Source organism: Natrix helvetica (genome assembly GCF_964273705.1).
Source record: "Natrix helvetica genome assembly, chromosome: 6".
Lineage (NCBI taxonomy): Eukaryota > Metazoa > Chordata > Lepidosauria > Squamata > Natricidae > Natrix > Natrix helvetica.
Genome location: NC_138553.1, coordinates 28,821,733 through 28,830,401, shown reverse-complemented (window position 1 = coordinate 28,830,401; position 8,669 = coordinate 28,821,733). Strand labels below are relative to the sequence as shown.

General features: G+C 46.1%; 1 long non-coding RNA gene across 1 annotated transcript; it reads right to left on the bottom strand.

Annotated features, from left to right (window-relative positions):
• Positions 1-1,176: 1,176 nt before the first annotated feature.
• Positions 1,177-8,186, bottom strand: LOC309394737. Its single transcript, XR_014175778.1, has 3 exons — positions 8,071-8,186; positions 2,678-2,890; positions 1,177-1,264 (listed from the first exon to the last, which is right to left on the bottom strand). It is a non-coding gene; the product is annotated as an uncharacterized lncRNA (long non-coding RNA).
• Between the last annotated feature and the right edge of the window lie 483 nt (positions 8,187-8,669).

Genomic DNA, 8,669 nt, shown 5'->3' with positions numbered 1-8,669 from the left:
GGTTTGAATAGAAGAAATGGCTGTTGTTAAGAAATAGAATATTTTTAGATTTAGAAGATCATGGTTGAGGGTTGGATGGTACGATTACTTACAGTATGTTAAACTTAAAGTAAATGTACTAATAAAGGAAAATAATAAAGGAGAACAAAGAAGAGGGAGTCAAACTATTCTCCAAGGCACCTGAGGGTAGAACAAGAAGCAATGGGTGGAAACTAATCAAGGAGAGAAGCAACTTAGAACTGAGGAGAAATTTCCTGACAGTTAGAACAATTAATCAGTGGAACAGCTTGCCTCCAGAAGTTGTGGATGCCCCAACATTGGAAGTCTTTAAGAAGATGTTGGATAGCCATTTGTCTGAAACGGTATAGGGTTTCCTGTCTAGGGGGGGGGGGTTGGACTAGAAGACCTCCAAGGTCCCTTCCAACTCTACTATTGTATTGTATTGTATTTATAGCTCAGGGTTGACATGAGGGGACTTTGGTGCTCTCTGAGCTTGCTCGTTTTCTTGCAGACGTTTCATTACCCAAACTAGGTAAGATCAAGGCCTAGCAATTCAGAATATTAAACATTGTTTGGCAACAGTGGTCTAACAACCTCTATTGATGTCTGAGTAGCCAAAAGAGAAGAGGGAGATGACATAATGAAGCAGTAGTAGTATACTCTTCTGAAAAGGGTTCATAATATATTAGGCACATTTAGAGAAAGTGGGTGATGATTTTGATCTAGTTAGTGCTTGCCAGAGCCCTCAATTAAAAGATACATTTGGGTTACTTCTAGACTGGGCTCAACATATTAGGGGTGTCAAACTCAAGGCTCATGGGGGCGCCCTGGAAACAGAAAAGGATTGGCCCACAGTACCTCTTACAGTGAAAACAGAGTTTGGGTGGCTGCGACGGCCTCCTGCAACCCTCTGCCAGCAAAAGCTCCATTTTCACCTGCAGGAGGCTTTTGCAGTCTCCCAAGCGCCGTTTTTTGCTGGCAGAGTGCTTGAGCCACCACATCTCCCCCGCAACACAAGTGATGTCAAGCTGGCCACGCCCACCCTCACCATGCCCCCAAAGTCAAACACAACCCTGATGTGTCCCTCAACGAAATCGAGTTTGACAAGGCTAGAGAGTAAGAAGATAAACAAAAAAAGAACTGGTTCTAGAGAATTTACTGCAGGAGCTTCCTAGACTGGGTTAACATACAAGAAGAGAATGATTGTTGCAGCATTTGTCTGCACTCAGTGGAGTCTTTACTAGGATCCTCTGCCCTTTCACATCTGCGAAGATGATAACAAAAACCTTGATATTAGTACAACCATTCTTACTCCTCACTCCTCTTTAATATACAGTATATGTGATACCTGCAACCCATTAAAGTTCACATGGGTTCAGTTATCTTATCTCAACCAGGGGTGGGCTGCTACGGGTTTGGGAGAAGCTGTAGCTAATGTTATGGCCAGCTCGGAGAACCTCCAAATCCTACCCCTGGCTGGCCCCGCCCACCACATCCCACCCCTGCCACCCCACCACGCCCCTCCCAGGAGTCTCCACGTTGCCTGTTTTGGATGTGAGGTAAGTGCAGGGCCCATGAGGAGGCTTGGAGAGGGAGGAAAATGGGCCTCCTAGAAGTCCTCTGGAACCCGGGGAAAGCAGTTTGCAAGAGGCCAACTAGGCCATGCCCACTCAACAACTGAGCAGAGAACCCATTTCTGAAATTTTTGAAGCCCACCCCTGATCTCAACCCACCAGCTTGACCCATCTATTGATGTCTGTGCAGCACTATACCGTTTTTTCCTTCTTTTCCCACCTTGTTTACAGCTAACTAAAACATATGAAGAACGGTTGCAGGAACTGGGTATGTCTAGTTTAATAGAAAGAAGAACTAGGGGAGACATGATAGCAGTGTTCCAATATGTCAGGGGTTGCCACAAAGAAGAGGGAGTCAAACTATTCTCCAAGGCACCTGAGGGTAGAACAAGAAGCAATGGGTGGAAACTAATCAAGGAGAGAAGCAACTTAGAACTGAGGAGAAATTTCCTGACTGTTAAAACAATTAATCAGTGGAACAGCTTGTCTCCAGAAGTTGTGAATGCCCCAACACTGGAAGTCTTTAAGAAGATGTTGGATAGCCATTTGTCTGAAATGGTATAGGGTTTCCTGCCTAGGCAGGGGTTGGACTAGACGACCTCCAAGGTCCCTTCCAACTCTGCTATTGTATTGTATTGTATTGACTCAAAGTTAAAAAAGCTTCAGATTCCTGTGCAATTCAGTTTCTACAGAAAATATAGAAAAAGCATCCTCTGAATGGAACGAACCCAATCCACAAAATGCACTTCCACTAGAAGGAATTTCCCTTGAATTGGAATTCATTCATTCACTCATTAATTCATGCATTCAATCTATATGGCTGTCCAACTTGAACAGCACAACTGCGAGGGCTTAGAAGAAACAAAAGCAACAATAAATCCCAGTGGAAAATTACTCATCCTGGTTACCACACTTGGGGGAATAGCCATATTTTTAAGGTCTTTCTAAACGTCAGAGAAAAAAGAGGGCCAATGCTGGGGAGAGAGTTCGTTCTATCCCACTCATCAGCATCTGAATCCATAGCAGAGACTTGTTGGTCTCCTGATTCTGGGGATGCGTTATCTTCCAATCTCATGGAAACCTGTGTCTTTTTTGTATCCTACATTTGAAGGAAACTGTTGTCTTCATTTTGATGGAAGGCGGTTGTATGACTGTATGCTACATTTTGGGACATGCCAAAGAAAAGAACTTCTGTTCTCTCAAATGTCTAAAAAGTCTAATTTCTTTCATTTGCCACTGTAGACTTTTTTTTTTTTCAGAAGAGGAGTGGATGTTAGCTGGATTTCATTTCTTCAAGTGCTTGTCTCACTGTAGGTCTGCTGAGAAGAAAATACAGATATTCACTTCCAGCAGGGTCCGTTGTCCAAGGCCAAAGGGAAAGGCTTAAGTGAAAAGCTTAACGAAATCAGATCTTTGCAAGCATTTTTTAAAATTAATCCAAGTTTTGGAAATCTTTCCCAAATGAAGAAGTACACACTCTCTCTCTCTCTCTCTCTCTCTCTCTGTCTCTCTGTCTCTCTCTCTCTCTCTCTCTCTCTCTCTCTCTCTCTCTCTCTCCTTATTTTTTATAAGGAGTTCTGCAATTGAGTTCTGCAATGTCACCCCTTGAGCTGTATTTCTCCACATGGGCAACGTTAAGATGTAAGGACTGCAACCAGGGGTGGGATTGAAAAATGTTAGTGACCAGTTCTCTGCCCAGTTGCTGGGTGGGTGGGGCCATGGTAGGCGTGGCCTACTCGGCCTCCTGCACTATGGTGTGGGAGGGGGGTGTTTTTGCCCTCCTCTGGCTCTGGAGGGTTACCTTGAGCTTCCAGGAGGGTGAAAATGGCCTCCCTGGGCTCCAGAGGCCCCCTGAAGGCCTGAAATAGGACTTCCGGTACTTCCAGTAGGCCCATTTTTTGCCTTCCCCAGGCTTCGGATGCTTACCACGAGCCTCCAGGAGGGCAAAAACAGCCTCCCCCGGGCTCTGGAGGCCCTGCACTTACCTGGCATGATGAATGGGCTGCGCGGAGACCCCTTGGAGGGTGGGGCAGGCAGGGTCAGCTGGTCCTTGCAAAAACTGGTTTGGCGAACCGGATGCAAAATTGATATCTGGTTCGCCCGGACAGGTATGAACCGGCTGAATCTCACCCCTGACAGCAACTACTGGAATTTCCCAGTCAGATCGCTACAATAACCCACTTCTTCAAAATCTACATTTTGAGAGGAGGGTACAATGCAGAAAATCAGTAGTTACTAGAGTGAAATTAATGTCTAAATCCAAGCATGAACTTCTGGCAAAAAAATGACACCAGATATTGGTTACTAAACCATGAAAGCCAGATGGAAAACCTTGTTTCCTATCCTCCTTCCACTTCTCTCTTGAGGATCAGCTAGCATTGAAAATGTAGATGCCAGAAATGGAGCGCCAGGCTTTGCAGATGAGTAAACAATAGGAATTTTGCTCAAGAGGCAGGCAGGCTGGCTTTAAACACAAGGTAAAGGCAGCCAAGTTCCTCTGACTCTTAATTCAGTTTTTCAGAATTGGAGAAATATCTTTGTAGTATGGCCTTCTGCCCTACTCACCCCTTGGATGGAAATGGCTGCCAATGCAACTGAGCCTATTTCATAGCCAACTATCCATCAGAGTTGAATCAAAGAGAGCAGTGCCAGCCTTCTTGACGTGCGGGAGCTGCTTGGCCACCGCCACCTTGGCCTGGTTGCTCCCACTGCCCCCGTTGCCCACCAGCTGGGTCGAGGGGGGGCGGGTAATAGGCTGAGGGCAACAGGGTAGGCGTGCCACTTCTGCAGAAGTTTCTTGTGGGCGGCAGGCAGAGTGGGCGGACAGCAGGTGAGGGCGGCATCGGGGGTGGCTGGGGGGAGCAGCAGAGGAGCAGCAGGCTGTAGCAGAGGCAGGTACCCGAGAGCGAGAGCAGCACGCCCAGCAGAAGTGCTCGGCAGCGCCACAGCTACCGGTCAAGCTCCATGGCTCCATTGCCGGCAGCGGCCACGGCTCCCCGGCCGGCACCAGCGCGGGGTTGGGGAGCATGGGTTGTGGAAGAGCCACATTCAAGACTCTTAGGCAAACCCTGTGAAAGGGTCATTCGACCCCCAAAGGGGTGTCGACCCACAGGTTGAGAACCACTGGTCTAAATGAATATGTTTGGATTGCTCTGCCCTTATACATATGCAGAATACTTGTTTTGTGGGAATACCTTATGAATTGTGGGAAACATTGCTGTGGGCAATTTTAAAATTTGCTCCAGAAGCAAATCTGTAGCTTTGTATCTTGACCCTCTAATCTACAGGAGTTTTCCTAAGCACTGCTCTCTTTGATTCAACTCTGATGGATAGTTGGCTATGAAATAGGCTCAGTTGCATTGGCAGCCATTTCCATCCAAGGGGTAAGTAGGGCTCAGTTGCATTGGCAGTGCTTAGGAAAACTCCTGCAGATTAGAGGGTCAAGATACAAAGCTACAGGTTGTGGGCGTCAAGAAGGGTGACACCTGCGCCATGCTGGAGTTCATCCGTGGCCACCCGGGCGTGCGGGCCCTCGGTACCGAGCCCCACTTCTTCGACTGGCACTACGAGTGGTACAGATGAGGAGGCTCAGTGGAGCTTGGGAAGCCGCCGCCGCAGGGAATGGGCAGGGGAGAGTTGCCCAGCAGCCCCTGCCAGTCGCGCTGGGTCGCCTGGCCGCAGTGCTCTGCTTTCCGTCAGGGCCGGAGCATCGGAACCTCTCAGCACTGCTCCGCATCTTGGATTCCCCTGAGTCACGCCAGTTAACTCGGGTGCCTGTCCTGTGCCCCCCCACATGCTTTCCCAGGTGCCCCACTGACCCTCCTCCTCCTCCTCGCCCGGTCTGAGGCAGTGGCAGTGGGAAGTGGTGCTCCTGCTCCCCGTCCATCCTCTGTTTCCGGCTGAGACTTCCTTTCAGGGCGACCCCTCCTCCTTCTCCTCTCGCAACCCCCTGGCCAGCTGTGGTGGGGCCAGGAGGGTGAGCACACATGGGGAGACCACCCACAAGCGAGCATCAAAGCGCAGCAAAGGTGTGCGCGGGGCGGCTGGCTGCTTCCTTAAGGAGGGTCTTAACAGGGCACAAAAGGATGTAGCTTCTCTCCTTCACTAAGGCTCCAGCCATGACCTTGCTGTGTCCTCCATGTCTTTGGCCGAGTGCGGAGGGCATAAGCTCAAACCTGAAGTGGCAGGAAGTGAAGGCTGCCTAATGGGCGAATGTGGTGCAAAGGGAGGTACAGGGCTGCTTCGCTCCTGCACTAAGGTTCTGGCGACCCTCCTCCTTCTCCCTCTCCTCTCCTCTCATGTGAGGGGAAGGGATGACACAGCAAGGCCAGGGGATTGTGAGAGGGGGAGGAGGGTCACCTGAAGCGAGGCCTCCACCATGGCTGGCGATTGTTCCTCAGCAGAGAGAGAGAAGGGGGAGAGAGGGATAAAGAGAGAGAAAGAGAGAGATGGGGAGAGGGAGGGAGAGATAGGAGGGAAGGAGAGAGGGAGAAAGAGATGGGGAGAGGGAGGGAGAGAAATGAGAGAAGGGGAGGAAGGGGGAAAGAGAGAAATGGAGGGAGGGAGGGAGGGAGAAAGAGATGAGAGGGAGGGAGAGAGAGAGATGGGAGAGGGAGAATGAGAGAGATGGAGGTGGGGGAAAGACAGATAAAGAGAGTAGGGAGGGAGGGAGACGGAGGGAGATAGAGAGGGAGAAAGAGAGAGATGGGAGAGGGAGAAAGAGAGAAGGGGAGAGGGAGAAAGAGAGAAGGGGAGAGGGAGAAATGTGTGTATGTGTGTGTGCATTTCCCATAGAAAAGAAAACAGCCACAAAACCTGGGAAACCGTGGCTAGGGGGGAGTCAAGTGACCGGTGGGAATGAGTAACATCGAGTGGGCCATGCCCACTCAGGTTTTGTGGCTCCCGATGTTTTGTTTTCTCTGGGCCCAAGTGGCTCTTTGAGTGTTTAAGATTGCAACCCCCTGTTCTAAGACCATCGGAAAACACATATTTTCGACCGAGACACTGGTTCCTATAGTTGGGGGCCACCACAACATAAGGAACTGTATTAAAGGGTCGCGGCATTGAGAAGGTTGAGAATCACTGATTTAGACAGAGTAGCTCTCAGTCAACAGTTGACATAGAGATTACATTTTTGGTTCAAGATTCTAGAGCTGAAATGTTAACAACAGGACAGCCTTTAGTTTTGCATTCTCACATGCTATATTATGGAACAGACTCTCCCAGGAAATTAGACTTCCTCTGACCTTGTTAGCATTTCAGGATCATGTTAAAATGCTGTTCTTCTGGAGGGCATTTAACCAATTCAATAGTGTCTCTGATATTATACATTATCATATTATGTATGGCTTCATTTTAGTATATTTGGTTTTGATTTTGTAGATACATTATGATTGTTTTATACCACTGGGAGTTATATGATTGCAGCGGCATAAGAATCAAATCAAATCAATCAATCAATCAAGTGTAAAGTGTAGAGCACCTGCATGAAATATTTATTGTTTTCTTTTTCTATTATAATCTATTAATTTACACGTACACTCAAAGGGAAGAATAAAAATGGGAAAGGAAAACAAGAACATTTACAAGCATCTTAAAATATATTGTAATACAAAAAAAACCTGGTTTAAATCTGCATTTTAAAATGTCTTACATTAGCTTGAAAGGTTAAGTGAGGTAAGTTAAATTAATTTTACCAATAATCAGCTATGGCCAATATAATCAAATTATTAGTTAGAAACAAAATATAAAATAGATGCAATAATTTCTGCCTAATCAGGAAAATGTGATGAGTTCAACAAATCTTAAAAACAAGCCACACCTTACGATGGAGAAAACTCAAACTTTGGGGGTGGCATAAACCATTTATAAGTTTATAATCCAAAATCCATTTACCCTGGGTCCTTTAGTGGACCACATACATTTTGTTATTTATCTCTGCCGGTAATTTTTGCCTTATCTTCAATTCATACTGGGAATCTTTGGAACAAAACATCAAAATGTGGCCTTGTAAAACATTCATTCTTACTAATTTTCCTTGAAATTGTTGCCACGCTATTCTGATCAGATCAGTTAACCCGTTGTTGACATTTACATGTCTTTCCAACTGCAGCCTTAAGATGTTCCACTAATAGTTCAAAGGCAAGTTTGTGTGATGATAATTTATTCTCATATCTAGGCCATTGCAGAGATGCCTTAAAATGGTGGGGCAAAGCAGGCAATTTTTTGGATGTAAATTGAGCATTCTTTTAGAAGAGCAATAAATCTGCCTGTAGAAATAGTCTGAGTACAGGTCACTAGTCTGTTAATTAAGCAACTTGAATGGTGGTTAAACTGGAGCCACTTACAATTACCCAACATGATCCCACTTCTTGTTAATAGCAATGGCAGTAGCAGTTAAAGTTATATACCGCTTTATAGTGCTTTACAGCCCTCGCTAAGCAATTTACAGAGACAGCATCTTGCCCCCAACAATCTAGGTCCACATTTTACTGACCTCAGAAGGACAGAAGGCTGAGTCAACCTTGATCTGATGAGGATTGAACTTCTGGCAGTGAGCTGAATCTCTAAGGAGAGGGATTGGTGATAATGCTTCTTACTAGTAGATTACCCTGATTGGATGAGTGGGAAAACACAGCTGGGGAATTCCCTTAAGATAACCTGCATCTAAAAAGTTGACATAGCTCACTATTGAAGCAGGAAAGGGCTTGGCATTTGGGAAAGATCAAAGAATATCCGCATACTTCTTTGTCTGCTCAAGAAACACATGTCAATGCAATCATCTGGAAGAGCCCTACACCCCCGTAAGCAGGGCAAGGTTGAAAGAATTCCAACTGGAATTATGGAGGGATTTACCTCTTGCTATTTTTGCTCTATGGACATTTTTTAACTGATTTTTAAATATTCTTATGCATTAAACATTTTAGTTTTGAGTTTTTTTTAAATGCACAAATAATAGGCAAATAAATTAGTTGGGATATTTTGTATTCTGGGTTATTTCTTAATTTTGCTTCCCACGGAGAACATTCAAGAAAGGGGAGAATAACTGGGAGAGTTCATCAAAAGAAAAGGTGCAACTTTCCTGTAAGAGGCAAG